Source organism: Etheostoma spectabile, chromosome 8, assembly GCF_008692095.1.
Source record: "Etheostoma spectabile isolate EspeVRDwgs_2016 chromosome 8, UIUC_Espe_1.0, whole genome shotgun sequence".
NCBI lineage: Eukaryota > Metazoa > Chordata > Actinopteri > Perciformes > Percidae > Etheostoma > Etheostoma spectabile.
The window spans coordinates 5,814,545-5,824,137 of NC_045740.1; the positions used below are offsets into that span (position 1 = coordinate 5,814,545).

A 9,593-nucleotide genomic window follows, 5' to 3' on the forward strand; every position below is an offset into this window, starting at 1 on the left:
GAACCTCTTCAGATAATCCTGTTTATAAAAAACAAATCCATTTTGGTGAAATCTAATGATACAAAGTCAATACAATACTTTGAACTACAATTTAGTATACACCGTACGTAGTTTCATTTTCAGGCATGTCATTGGCGAATCAAGACCAAATGTAATGTTGCAGCAGTTAAAGTACACCAGCTGCAGGTAATCAATTACCGGGCTGATTTGTTAATATGTTACTTTATAACTAGTGTTTTAAACACTTTCCGACCCTTGATATATGAGGAACTCGACACGCTGGTGATTCAGGTTTTACGCAGATAAACATGATTGTCTGCATGGTGATTGCAGCTGTGGGGTTTCTCGCCTTTCTATACAGCCATCCGCACTTTTTCCAGGATGTCCAATACGTTTGGGGTAAAATTCAAGTGAGGAGCCGTGTCTTAAAATACAAGCAGACTAATTACACCATCCTGGACCGCTTTTTAGAAGCGGTGAAAGCGCAGCCACACAAGCCGTTCATCCTTTTTAAGGATGAGACTTTTACCTACCAGGATGCGGATGAGCTCAGTAACAAAGCTGCACGAGTTTTCCTGCACAATGACTTGTTGAAGGAGACACGGTTGCGCTGTTCCTCAGAAATGAGCCAATGTTTCTGTGGTTGTGGTTAGGTTTGCTAAAGATCGGATGTAATGCTGCTTTTCTCAACTACAACATCCGATCCAAGTCCTTGTTCCACTGCTTCAGCTGCAGCGGAGCCAAGACTCTGGTCGCAGCTGAAGGTTAGGATGCACGCACTATTCTGCTTTCTCCAGTGGTGAAAGAACTCTTGACATATTATTCCAGTTGAAAAACGGTTTTATCAGCAAACTCAAAGTATAGCTAAACACGACCCGTTTATAAAACTGTGATGGATATGCTGTAGATACTTAACATATATATTTGCTAAAATTATCTTTACAAGTTAATGGATCAGTAACAATAATTCAGGATTGATCAATGGGGCCATTTTGCATAATGTGTGCTTTTGCTTTTGATACTTTATCGGAAGCTTCCTGATATATTACTAATCCTTTTTTAATGTAGGAACTTGTTATTTAGTAAACTTTGTTTATTTATTTAGAATTTTAAATTTAGTAAAATAACATCTTCCACCATTGCATATGCTAATCGTTGGAACATTTAAGCAGAATTTTTGAATTAAAACAGGTTGAGTTTATTTAAGATACTTTATGTACTGTTGGTGGTTTAATCAATAACAATACTTACTGCTTTAATAAAAACATAAAACAGCAAATTGTTGAAGCTCTGAAGTAAACTTTATTTCAGGAAAAGGAAAAAACATAAATGGCTTTCAATATGTCATGACTTAACTACTGAACAGTATACCAAGTAGCTCCAACTAGCTCCACCTCAACCAGCTGCAACATTGAAATGTTACTTGCGCATTGATATATCGGTATCAACAGTTTATCTTGAGTAAAAGAAGGTGAAATGTACTAAACAAAACTTTTGAATGTAACTTTTTATGTGGGTAATATTTTTTTACATTCTTATATTGGTACATGGTTTTATTTCCAGAGTTACACGATGCTGTAGAGGAGATTCTGCCCAGTCTGCTGGAGCAACAGGTCACTGTTTTCATCCTGGCTGACAGATGCGGAACTGCAAATATGAAAAGCTTCAAAGACAAAATGAGCAAGGCCTCCTCTGAGCCTCTGTCCAAAGATTTAAGGTCACGTTTAACGTTACTGAGTCCTGGAGCCTATATATATACATCAGGGACAACAGGTAAGCTACTGTAGGTGTTAAGTGTGCAGGATTGAACCGTAAAAGAAACTGTGCCTACTCTACATGTGCATACCTCTGGCTTCTCTTTAACAGGTCTTCCTAAAGCAGCAGTAGTCTCTCATGTCAAACTGTGGACCCTAGCTTGCAGTGTAGCTAGGATTGGAGTGACCTCCGAAGATGTGCTTTTTATTAGTCTCCCTCTCTATCACACCACGGGTTTCCTCGGATTCCTTTCGGTCATTGAGAGGGGTATGCACTTATATTATTCATTTGATAAATTGTGATGGAACATTTTTAACAGGATTTTTGACTCGGAATAAGGGTGTTATTTCTTATTGTCAGGATATCTAATGAAAAGACCATAACAAAAAATGCATTCGTCAGTCTCACAATACATTCCAGCTTCCCTGCCTTGTGTGTGGCATTCAGGCCCAAGGCCATTCATTTCTACAGAAGACCTATATCTGTTAAAAAAAAAAAAAAATAGGCTAAGTAATTTCCGTAAACAGCTGGACACTGGTCTGTAGTCCTTCAACCAACCAGACCAACTCTTCAGGGGCCGCCTTGTTGAATGTAAACAAGAAGCTGCTTCGTTGCTTCTCTACTGTCATCGTATTAAACCCACCAAGAGGGCGCAAGGTGGATAAGCCAGTTTGTGATTGGTCCACGAAAAATTGTAACTGAAGCAGGACAGATAAATGTACAGGTTTCCAGCTTGAGCTGCATGGCAAAATCAAATTGCTGGCAGATTGGTCTGGGTTTACCCAGTCTAGGACACTGTATTTGTTGGCAAACAACACTCAGGTGGTAGTAAATGATGTATTTGTTGTATTTTCAGCTGCAGATCAATTCACATTTAGTGCATTGATTTCCAACTGGGGCTAGCTTGGCTATTGAAACAAAATGGAGGCTTTGCACCCGAACAAATAAACCACCAGCAATTACAGGCTGATTGCAACAGGACCCACCTACCTCTGTATAGTCTGTCATGGATAAAGGATTGAAACATGCAGCTTCAATTGCAAATTTACCAAAATACCAAACAGTCTATGCTTAAAGTCCATGCGTAAACATTGGCATATCCAGGAGTCACTTTTGTACAGTTGATAGTGTTGAATAACATCCAGTAAAAAATCTGTTCAAAATTGTGTCATGAGGGGAGTTAATGAAGTGAAAAAAGGGGTACTTAGCTCAGACTGTGGGGGTATATCAGACAAAAAGGTCAGGAGCTCTAGGGATTATACATAGCATAGCGAGTAAAAAATAACTAATGTCCATGACTTTTCATTGTTAGGAAGTGTAACAGTGATTGGGTTTTTCCTATTTTGCAGAAAACAATGGAGGTCTATAGCAAAGAGGAATAAGCCATATCAGACTTTGGCTACACAGATCATATTTATTAGTTGGATTATTTAATTGCTTAATTTGGTCTTTTCAAAGATTTGTTGACAAAAAGAAAAATGTTGCACATTGACTTATGTTTTAAGATTATTTGTCATCTTGTTGCTGTTTAGGTAGCACATTGGCTTTGAGGAGTAAATTTTCTGCATCTCAGTTCTGGAACGACTGCAGAAAATATAACGTCACGGTCATATTGTTTATAGGTGAAATGATGCGTTACCTCTGCAACACACCACAAGTATGTATGTCACAGCACTTACTCTGTTGGCACTATCCCATTAAAAGGTCACCATGAATAAAAAAACAATGAAAGGTCTCAATTCTTTCCCAACAGAAACCTAATGATCGTAGCCACAAAGTGAGACTTGCGGTAGGCAGCGGGGTAAGAGCCAATGTTTGGAGGTGCTTCATAAGCAGGTTTGGAAACATTCACATCAAAGAGTTTTATGGAGCAACTGAAGGAAATTGTTCTCTGCTGAATTACACCGGCAAGATTGGAGCTATTGGCCGAGACACCTTCCTCAACAAAGTAAAAGTCCATTTTTAATTCCACACGATGAAGTAAAAGCTATTACTTAGCAATGTTTCGGCTTTATTTTTTATTTTTTTTATCTTGCAGTGGTTTTTTCCATATGCTTTAATTAAATTCAACGTAGAAAAAGGAACACCTTTGAGGGATTCTTCTGGTCTCTGCATCGAGGCCCCCAAAGGTTAGTACCAAGGCTGTAGCTACCATGTCCTCAGTTTTCTCTTCTTTTTTATTTTTTATTTAAACGTCTGTTTATTTGGTATTTTAGAGGACAAAGTATTGGACAAAACTAAGTGTTTACCTCTTCTGTATTTACTATATACAGGTGAACCTGGACTTCTAGTATCTGAAATATCCACGAGGGCTCCGTTTGCTGGATATGTGAGAGACCTGCAGCAAACTGAGAAGAAGAGGCTGCATGACGTCTTCAAGAAAGGAGACTTGTACTTCAACACTGGTGACCTGCTGTGCATTGATGACGATAATTTCATTTACTTTAAGGATCGAGTTGGAGACACTTTCAGGTGAGTTAGTCTATCAGTTTCAGCCACCTAAATAAAAGCGACGCTTAAAAAAACCTTTATTGTTATTGTAGGAAAAACTTTAACTGATTTTTGGTCTGGCCCAATTACCCGTGTCTATCTGACTCCAATTTTGGTTACTTTTTAAGTGTTAGTCGACCAGGTAATCAATACTCAGGATTCGCTCAGTTAAGTTATAACAAGTTTTAGTGAAAATGATATTGCAGGTAATACAATCACATGCATCTGGTTCAGTATTCCAACAGGACTCTCTCACCCTGACCATCAACACAGTCTTTCCGGATCTGACCCCGGACCTCTCTTCGCCCTGCTCTCTTATTCTTCTCCAGGTTACTTCTTCTGCCATGGTGTCTGTTGCCACTAATCAGTTGGACATGGCTCAGACCTTCTGTATCCTGAGACAATAGCGAGATGTGCGCTAGCCCCGGTATCACTCTCGCTCCCTCTTCCTCTCCTGGCCTTTCGAAATTTGTCGATTACTATTATTAAGATGTTGTATTACATACATTATGTTTCCAATTGTTTATCAGGTGCACTTTTGCTCCAGTAATTCTGAACTTGTCTTATCTTACACATGCCAAACAAGAGGAGGGAATGAGGCCATCCCAGGACTACAGGACATTTTATTCTAATACAATATATTATACATATACCTATACATTATAGATGGAAAGGAGAGAACGTGGCTACAACTGAGGTGGCTGACATCATCACACTGCTTGACTGCATCAAAGAAGCCAACGTTTATGGAGTCAAAGTGCCAGGTAATGTTCACTGTTCTTTGTTCTTTCTTGTCACAATTGCAGTAGTCAATATCCTTGACGTTCCACTTCTGCGATTGTTCAGTTGCAGCCGGAAAATCGGATTTCGCTCATTTACGCCGGATATCCGTTTCCTTGGGCTTCCTTTTGTGTTGGCATTTTAAACTCCGGTCGATTTATGAGGACTATGGTTAACCTTTTCTCAGATCTCTGCAAGGTAAATCCAGGCAGCTAGCTGGACTCTCTGTCCAATCTGAGTTTTCTGTTTCATGCCTAAAACAACCTTTAAACGTACACATGTTCCACCAAAACAAGTTCTTTCCGTGCCTATTTTGCAACGGCACTGCAGCTTTTCTTTGGGGTTCCTGGTTTGCTCAACTGGTTGAGCGTGCATCCCATGTACTAGGGCTCAGTTGATGTAGCAGCAGCCGCGGGTTTGGTTCCGACCTGCGGGCCTTAAAAAAAAAATAAAGAAAAATACTGAATTGAGATCCGATCACTCGGTCCGCATTTGTAATGATTAAGGCCAGATATGGCCACATTCTTATAGCAGTGCGTATGTGTTACATCCTGGGTCTCATAAGGATCGCCTACTCAACTGTGAACGGAACTTCGTACTCATTCACACAAGTATTTCTCCTGTCACAAAAACCACCAATAGAGAATTGCATTGAAGCATTCTCATAATGTCGTCACTGTTTTGTTCCAGGGCTGCATGCGCTTATATTCCAGGCTGTCTGGAGCGCTGGGCTCCAGTCAGTTAACAATAAACTAATTTTTAGTTTCATAAAACGTCCCAGATTTCACAACTTTGTGGGATATTACTAAATACAACCCTGCTCTTACGTTGTAACTTTTCATTTTGTTATTTAGTAGTCTCACATGTCCAGACCTATCTCCACAGCACTGTGGCAACGCGAGAGAAAGCCAACTAGACTGATCAAAGCAGCGGCTGTAAAACGATGGAACATTTTAATTCCTATGAATTCTTTACAATAAAAGTCCCCTGTGATTTTGTTATTTAAAAGCTTTCAGGTAATTCTAGGTCTTCATCAGGGATTTGGGATTTGGGTTATTTTGTCTTTGGTGCTTTCACACGCATACAAACTTGGGAAAAAAACTATCCATCCTGTTTTGAGTGAGATACGGTTTCTGAATGTCCTCTGCCTTCAGTCTCCGGGTGAGCTGTTCAAAATCTGCACGGCTTTCTACTTCACTAGCCGAGGTGGCTAACCATAGCGTACTAACTCGTTCTCAATGGCAAAACACTGGTAAAGCACACGCTAGTTCACCATCATCTACAAAGAAATACTTACATGTCCCATGCCCCTTGTTTAGAAGAAGTTTCCCAACTAATCCTGCCTTGTACTGACCAAAGTTGGAGAAAGAGTTCTAGCTGATATGATCTTACCTAGCTACTGCGCATGTGCACCTCCCAACAAAGATAGTGTAGAAGTGAGATGGCTCACTCTGTAGCTAAAACAGAGACCTAAAAACACAGGGGGAAAACAGGATCTGCAGCAATGTGCGGTACAACAAAAATTTGGTGTTTTTTGAAAATGAAACCATGTAAACCTATTCTGGTACAACCTCAAAATACAATTATGAACCTGAAAATTAGCATATGGGCGCTTTAACACTGCTCTTATAAGGAAACATGAAATGTAAAATAAAGTATATATGCAGTTTTAAGGTAACAAACCTACTGAGAGCTGAACACGCAGAGACTTTCAAAAAAAACTCTTTCTCTCCTGCACAGGGTGCTTGTCAGTAGACATCCCTATTTTGGCACACAAATAAAGATTGTATTATGAGTAAAGTAACAAGCCAATTTTTTAAAAATTTAAGGAGTAGAAAGTAGAGATATTTGTGTTAAAATGTAAGGAGTAAAAGTAAAAAGTCGCCACAAAAAAATAGTAAAATAAAAATATCAGAAACTGTAACATCAACAATGTATTTGTTACTCTTCCCATCTCTACACACACACCGAGATCGGATTTTATTTCCAAGAAGAAATGCGACCATAGAGAAAGGACATGCAGCCTTCTCATGCAAAGATTTGAAGCACAGAGCTAGTCCATCCTATGAAGCCTCAGAATCGTATATTATATTGTGTCAGTTGTTAAATAGAGTGTTCAGATGGTTTAAAATCAGTAAATATCTTATAAACACATCATATTTAGCAGGAATTTGTATACACAGATGGCTGTGATTCTGTAGAACAATTCAATACGAGTCAGGCACTGTTTGCTGATGTTGGCTAATGTCTGGATATGTTGCGAATCAAATAGAAGTTTGGATAAATTTACTATTAACCAGACACGTTTTCCAGGAGTACATTCTCTAAAAGAACAACACGCACCATTAACTCAGGTGTCATGTCTCTTGACCCAGTTTCACAGTGGTATATACACTTCGCCGGTCAGTTAACATCACTGTCCTAGTCATAAACTGTGACCAAAATATTCAACTTTACTTGCAGAGATTAGTCTCTAAGACAAGATGGGGCAGAAGGAGCATGTTTATCCTGACTAAAGACATCTACATCTGTAGGTACATTGCCAACAAGAACCACTCATAGCTAATTATCTGCAATGCAAACAAACAGGTTTAAATAAACAGGGCACAAGTTTTTGCCCACAGTGTAACTCAACTTAAAGACTTTGGTGCGTGTTCTCGTAAAATTCGTAAGAAGTTAGGGTTGTCCCAATGTCGACTTTCAAAGGGTGTGAGGGTTTGAGTACGCACTTACTGAGCCCTTTCCGTGAGTCTGCATTGATGCAGACTTCACTTAAGGAAATTACTCACAGTTGAAAGCGTTGTGACGTTTACCAGGGAGACCATAGGGAAAGCTGGAGATTACAAAGGTAAACAGCCCGACACACGACCACGGAATGGAACGGAATGTTGTCCAGTTTGTAAAGAAAGAGTTGGAAAAAATTTGGAATCAGGCAGCTGTCTCCTGTGCCTTGGCCGTGTGGAAAGCATCAAACTTAAAATGAAAATTCCAAAACTGGCCACTGAATCCATGGCAAAATGATATGTCCTGTTTACATCCCCCAAAGCACCCAATTCATGGGAACTGTAGTTCCAGATGTTGGAGCATGATTATCCTCCATAAAAGTAAGACAAAGAGTAATACTAGTAGGAATGATAACATTTACAAAATCCATAAACATTAAAGTTTTTTTGTGTTGCACTATCAGACGCTTCTCTGTGACGGCTAGCTTTTTGCTCTTCTAGATGTAGATGTTTAGAGCAGTGTTGAGATGTTAACTTTTGTAGACGTTTGTTTTATAAACTACTCAAGCTGACATAACCTCTGCACCACATGTTCATTTAATCAATAATGTCTTGCATCGGTAAACTAGTGTCATCTGATTTAACTACTGTTTAACTTTTTCCAGGTCAGGAGGGGAGAGCTGGGATGGTTACTGTTACTTTAAGTGACCCACAGAGATTTGACCCTGCAGATGTTTTTAAACATGTTGCAAGCTTCCTGCCGGCCTATGCAAGGCCATGTTTTCTGAGGATTCAGGTATTTTTTACTCCAGTTGTTTTTATATTTTTAGAAAGCATCTTGACAGTTTTAGCCTTATTTCAATGTCCTCACACTAACAATTAATTTCACTGTGATTACAGAGCTCCTTGGACATAACAAGCACGTTCAAGCATATGAAGGTGAAGCTGGCGGAGGAGGGTTTCAACCCAAATCAAATGACCGACCCGCTCTACTTTCTGGATGAAAAAAATAAGAATTACACCCCGCTTACGGTGGACATATTCAACTCGATTACATCAGGAAAGATCAGAATTTGACGTGGCTTTTGTTGCCTATCCTCCGTGCACTGTAAAACATCAGCCACCTGTGATGTTCAGTACATTTGAGGAGTTGTTTGTGATGAAGTCTTGTAATTTTATCTTTCTCTGTTTACTTTTTTGTACTTATGTGCATATCACTAAATGTGTTGCACTGAGATGTGATGTGAGCTTCATTTCACAGAGCAAGAAATGACTTTTTTCCCCCCCGGTATAGAAAACTGACAGACGTAAGCTCCTTATTCAAACAGTGAGTTGTCGCTGCTTACCATCCTGATCTATTGAGACTGTTGTGATTATGGTTGTTGAATGTTTGTTGGCAAGTCTCTTCCCTTTCTTTAGGGCTGAAGTACTTTAGGATAATAATTTAGATTTTGATTAGATTTAATTTCTTTTTTTCTGATCTTGTTTTATGTAATTTAAACTCCTGGCCTTTATGTGTGCTCTACATAGTTTTAAACGATTTGATTGTAGCAATCATAAGCACAAATTCATGTTGTTTCTACTGTTTATGAAACTCAATTTAATTCTGATGCTTCTTTATGACTTGCATAAGCAAATGAGACCATAAGTGAGAAGACTGGCTATTTTGTAACATTGTTATTCCTAATGCCTGTCTTCAAATAATCACAAGACTGGTTTATCACATAAGGGGTGACGTGTAACAACCTGTTTCCTCCCATGTACCTTAAATAAATATTCATGTTGCTTGCTTGCTCTTAGAATTGTTGGGTCTTTGTAAATTATAGAGTGTGGTCTAGACCTACT

At 39.1% G+C, this 9,593-nt stretch overlaps 1 pseudogene; it reads left to right on the forward strand.

Moving 5' to 3' along the window:
• Positions 1 to 269: 269 nt before the first annotated feature.
• Positions 270 to 8,974, forward strand: LOC116693872 (very long-chain acyl-CoA synthetase-like; annotated as a pseudogene).
• Positions 8,975 to 9,593: the final 619 nt, after the last annotated feature.